Raw genomic sequence first — 6,000 nt, 5'->3', positions numbered from 1 at the left:
GGACATTTAGGGACATTATTGTGGGTTCTCTGTCTCCACAGGTATTTTGGTTAGAGCCAAAGCCTGGGGGAATATCCTAGTTTGTGTATTGTTGTGATCCTCATTGGGATCCCTGAGTATCCCTCCCTCCCTCCCTCCCTTCCTGGAGACTGAGCCATGAAGCTGGAGATGACTCCACCTCTTTTGCTCAAGACTTTGGTCAAAATGTGACTAGTCCTGCTTACTCAACCACCTTGTTTACTCAGCCACCAAGCCTTTCTCCTGTGTGTGAGCTTCACCCTATTTTGCCAAATCATATTCTCAACCTAGAGCATGGACATCTGTACTTTAAATAGGATATTCCAGATATTGATTTGCACTCAGTTTCAAGATGGATCCTGTGGTGACATTAGAAAACATGCAGTCTCTGTATCCATTTCTTGGTCACTCCTGCATGGCAAGAGGGCTGGATAGATGTTAAAGGCCACCAGCCTCAGAGCATTAGAGAGCAATTCAGGTGATGAGGGAGGCTCCAAAAGGATGACAAAATTTTGAATTGACAAAAATTTTCTTATATTTCCTACAGGCAGTTGACCACTTCCCATCTCTCTTGGGGCTCCCAGACTACAACTCTCACCAGGTTCTTGTGGTCCCTCAGTGCACCTATCCTGCTTATCCTCCTCTAGGTCAAGCTGCAACAGAAGCATTCTTGCCCAAGGTTATATCCTTAGCACAGCTGGAAACTAAAGCTGCAGGTATTTTAGAATGAGGAAGGGTTTGAAGAGCCAGTGCAAGGTGAATATAGAGGTATTTTTAAGGAGATTTTTCTAAAGTCACAGCGGTAGCCTCCTTTCCCTTCCTGAGCCCTGCTGAGATGAATATGGAGAAAGGTAAGGAGAGAAACACTGTATGGGATGGGGATAAGTACAGAACACAACTTCTAGGACAGGATAACACACTGAACAAAAGTAGTCCTTCTTTAGGTAAAAATATTATTATTATTATTATATAATGAGATAATCAACTCTAATGATAAAATGCATATGAGCTATATTGCTAAACTTAATCTAAAATAGAAGAAGGAGATGCAGAATATGCTTTTTTGTTTTGTTTCATTTTGTTTGCTCTGGTGGTACAGGGGATTGAATCTGAGACTTTGAGCTTCAGGCATGAGAATATCTTTGCATAACCATTATGCTATCTACCTCTACCCACAGAATATGTTTAAAAGAGGATGATGACTCAAAAATGAGGCCAAATAGTAATACTCTGGATTTGTTTTTTTAATTTTATTATACTTATTTATTTATTGGATAGAGACAGCCAGAAATCAAGAGGGAAGAGAATGATAGAGAGGGGGGAGACAGAGAGACACCTGCAGCACTGTTTCACCACTCACAAAGCTTTCCCCCTGCAGGTGGGGACCAGGGGTTTGAACCCAGGTTCTTGTGCACTGTAGCATGTGCTCTCAACAAGGTGCACCACCATCCAGCCTCTACTCTGGATTTAATTTCACCTGGAAAAGGTTAGTGAAGTTCCTTCTTATTAGGTCCTCTGGTGTGGTGGGCCATGAGACACCAGGCACTCATTTATGTGTGGCAGCAAGACTGGTTGAACCCAGCTCAGGCCCTCACACACTAGGTCAGTGCTATCTCCAGAACTATTAATCTCAACTAGTGACCCTCAGCCTGATGGGAAGTGCAGACCCAAGCATCTCCCAATCAGAGTAGATATAGGGCTTCTTCTGATTTCCTTTTCTATCTGGTAGATCAAGCTGTCATCCTCACCTGCTGTAGGATGGCAGTAGCTTTCACTCTTTACCCCAGTATTATCTGAGACACCTCTCCAGACCAGTCTTTTATAGTCACTCTTCAAGAAGTCAGCTCCCACTCAGTAAGCAAGGTGGATCCAAGCAAACTATCACTTTAGTTTATGTCCCTTCTTGGCATTCTCATTCTACTTTACCAACCCTGAGTTCATGGAGACTTGAGAGCAATTAAGTCTTGGTCCTTGATTTTGGAAGCAGTCTAGTTTATGCAGGAAGAACAACCTCTAGAGATGTTATGGGTCTACAAGACTTAAGATGAAACCCTAGGGGAGGACAATTCTGTCCATATACACCTGGAAAGGCTCGTGAATAAGGCAGTATCTAGGGGGCAGAGGCAGGGCAGGAAGTGGTGGGGAGGTGGGAGGCAGGCTTGGCCAAGAAGGGGAATGGTGAAAGATGTACTGTGGAGGTGGGAAATATGTGGAGAATGGGAAGTAGAATAGGAAAGATTGCTTAAATATTTGGGGGGGTAGTAAATATCAATTTATTTATTATTATTTTAAAATTTCTTTATTGGGGGATTAATATTTTACAGTTGACAGTAAATGCAATAGTTTGACATGCATAACATTTCTCATTTTCTACATAACAATACAACCCCCACTAGCTCCTCTGTCATCCTTTTCCAGGACTTGTACTCTCCCCCCCACCTACACCAGAGTCTTTTAATTTGGTGCAATATACCAACTCCAGTTCAGATTCTACTTGTGTTTTCTCTTCTGATCTTGTTTTTCAACTTCTGTCTGTCTCATATTCATCCTTCTGTTTCTGACTTATTTCACTTAACAGGATTTCTTCAAACTCCAAGATGGGCTGAAAATGGTGAAATCACTATTTTTAATAGCGGAGTACTATTCTATTATGTATATATACCACAACTTGCTCAGCCACTCATCCGTTGTTGGACACCTGGGTTGCTTCCAGGTTTTGGCTATTACAAATTGTGCTGCTATGAACATAGGTGTACACAAATCTTTTTGGATGTGTGTTAGGTTCCTAAGGATATATCCCCAGGAGAGGAATTACAGGGTCATAGGGTAGGTCCATTTTTAGCCTTCTGAGAATTCTCCAGACTGCTATCCACATAGGTTGGACCAATTTACATCTTCACCAGCAGTGCAGAAAGGTTCATTTGACCCAACAACCTCTCCAACATTTGTTGCTGCTACTTTTCTGATGTATGACATTCTCACAGGACTGAAGCAGTATCTCATTGTTGTCTTTATTTGTATTTCTCTGACAATCAAAGACTTGGCGCATTTCTTCATGTGTTTCCTGGCATTTGGGATCTCTTTTGTGGTGAATATTCTGTCATGTCCTCTCCCCATTTTTGGATGGGGTCATTTGTTTTCTTGTTGTTGAGTTTGTCAAGCTCTTTATATATGTTGGTTATTAAACTCTTGTCTGATGTATGGCATGTAAAGATCTTCTCCCATTCTGTGAGAGGTCTCTTGGTTTGGGTATTGTTTTTTTTTTTGCTGTGCAGAAGCTTTTTAATTTGATGTAGTCCCATAGGTTTATACTTGCCTAGTCTTCTTTGTAACTGGAATAATTGCATTGAAGATGTCTTCAAAATTTATGGAGAAAAGAGTTCTGCCAATATTTTCCTCTCAGTTTCTGATAGTTTCTGGTCTAACATCCAAGTCCTTGATCCACTTGGAATTTACTTTTGTGTTTGGTGAAATATAGTGGTTCAGTTAATTCTCCTGCATGTTTCACCCCATTTTTTCCAACACTATTTATTGAAGAGACTCATCTTCCCCCATTTAATAGTCTGGGCACCTTTGTCAAAGATTAGATGTCCATACATGTGGGGGCTTACTTCCAGGTTTTCAGTTCTATTCCACTGGTCAGTGTGTCTATTCATGTTCCAGTTCCAAGCACTTTTGATGACAATGGCCCTATAATACAGTTTGAAATTTGGGAGTGTGATGCCTCCAGTTCTGTTCTTTCTTCTCAAGATTGCTTTGGCAATTCTAGGTCTTTTCTGGTTCCAGATAAACATTTGTAGCATTTGTTCTATTCTCCTAAAAATGTGCTTAGAATCTTGATGGGGATAGCATTAAATTTTTATATAGCTCTGGGTAGTATATTCATTTTGATGATGTCAATTCTTCCAACCCATGAACATGGAATAGCTTTCCACTTCTTTGTGTCTTTTTCAATTTCCTTGAGTAGTGACTCATAATTTTCAGTATACAAGTCTTTCACTTCTTTGGTTAGCTTTATTCCTAGATATTTTATTGTTTTGCTGCTACTGTTTTTTTGTTTGTTTTTATTTCTTTATTGGGGAATTAATGTTTTACATTCGACAGTAAATACAATAGTTTATACATGCATAACATTCCCCAGTTTCCCATATAACAATACAACCCCCACTAGGTCCTCTGAATCCTTCTTGGACCTGTATTCTCTCCACCCACCCACCTTCACCCCAGAGTCTTTTACTTTGGTGCGATATGCCAATTCCAGTTCATGTTGTACTTGTGTTTTCTTTTCTGATCTTGTTTTTCGACTTCTGCCTGAGAGTGAGATCATCCCATATTCATCCTGCTGTTTCTGACGTATTTCACTTAACAGGAATTTTTCAAGGTCCATCCAAGATGGGCTGAAAACAGTGAAGTCACCATTTTTTACAGCTGAGTAGTATTCCATTGTGTATATATACCACAACTTGCTCAGCCACTCATCTGTTGTTGGACACCTGGGTTGCTTCCAGGTTTTGGCTATTACAAATTGTGCTGCCAAGAACATATGTACACAAAGATCTTTTTGGGTGGATGTGTTGGGTTCCTTAGGATATATCCCCAGGAGAGGAATTGCAGGATCATAGGGCAGGTCCATTTCTAGCCTTCTGAGAGTTCTCCAGACTGTTCTCCACAGAGGTTGGACCAATTGACATTCCCACCAGCAGTGTCGGAGGGTTCCTTTGACCCCACACCCTCTCCAGCATTTGCTGCTGTTACCTTTTCTGATGCATGACATTCTTACAGGAGTGAAGTGGTATCTCATTGTTGTCTTTATTTGCGTTTCTCTGACAATTAGAGACTTGGAGCATTTTTTCATGTGTTTCTCAGCCTTTTGGACCTCTTCTGTGGTGAGTACTCTGTCCATGTCCTCCCTCAATTTTTGTATGGGGTTATTGTCTTGTTGTTGAGTTTGGCAAGCTCTTTATATATGTTGGTTATTAAACTCTTGTCTGATGTATGGCATGTAAAGATCTTCTCCCATTCTGTGAGGGGTCTCTTAGTTTGGGTAGTGGTTTCTTTTGCTGTGAGAAAGTTTTTAATTTGGTGTAGTCCCATAGGTTTATACTTGCTTTAGTCTTCTTTGTAATTAGATTCATTTCATTGAAGATGTCTTCAAAATTTATGGAGAAAAGAGTTCTGCCAATATTTTCCTCTAAGTATTTGATAGTTTGTGGTCTAACATCCAAGTCATTGATCTACTTGGAATTTACTTTTGTATTTGGTGAAATACAGTGGTTCAGTTTCATTCTTCTGCATGTTTCAACCCATTGTTTCCAACACCATTTGTTGAAGAGACTCTGCTTTCCCCATTTAATAGTCTGGGCCCCTTTGTCGAAGATTAGATATCCATAGGTGTGGGGGCTCACTTCTGGGCTCTATTCCACTGGTCAGGTTGTCTATTTATGTTCCAGTACCAAGCAGTTTTGATGACAGTGGCCCTATAACACAATTTTAGATCTGGGAGTGTGATGCTTCTGGTTCTATTCTTTTTTCTCAAGATTGTTTTGGCAATTCTAAGTCTTTTCTGGTTCCAGATAAACATGTGTAGCATTTGTTTTATTCTCCTAAAAATGTACTTGGGATCTTGATGGGGATAGCATTAAATTTGTATATGGCTCTGGGTAGTATATTCATTTTGATGATGTTAATTCTTCCAACCCATGAACATGGAATAGCTTTCCACTTCTTTGTGTCTTTTTCAATTTCCTTGAGTAGTGACTCATAATTTTCAGTATACAAGTCTTTCACTTCTTTGGTTAGGTTTACTCCTAGATATTTTATTGTTTTGTTGCTATAGTAAAAGGAATTGATTTCTGGATTTCAATTTCTTCTAACTTAGTGTTTGCATAGAGGAATACCACTGACTTTTGAATGTTAATTTTGTAGCCTGATGCCTTACTGTATTGCCTGATGATATCCAAAAGCTTCTTGCTGGATTCCTTA

Source organism: Erinaceus europaeus, chromosome 1 (genome assembly GCF_950295315.1).
Source record: "Erinaceus europaeus chromosome 1, mEriEur2.1, whole genome shotgun sequence".
In the NCBI taxonomy this organism is placed as follows: Eukaryota; Metazoa; Chordata; class Mammalia; order Eulipotyphla; family Erinaceidae; genus Erinaceus; species Erinaceus europaeus.
This window is presented reverse-complemented; position numbering follows the sequence as displayed.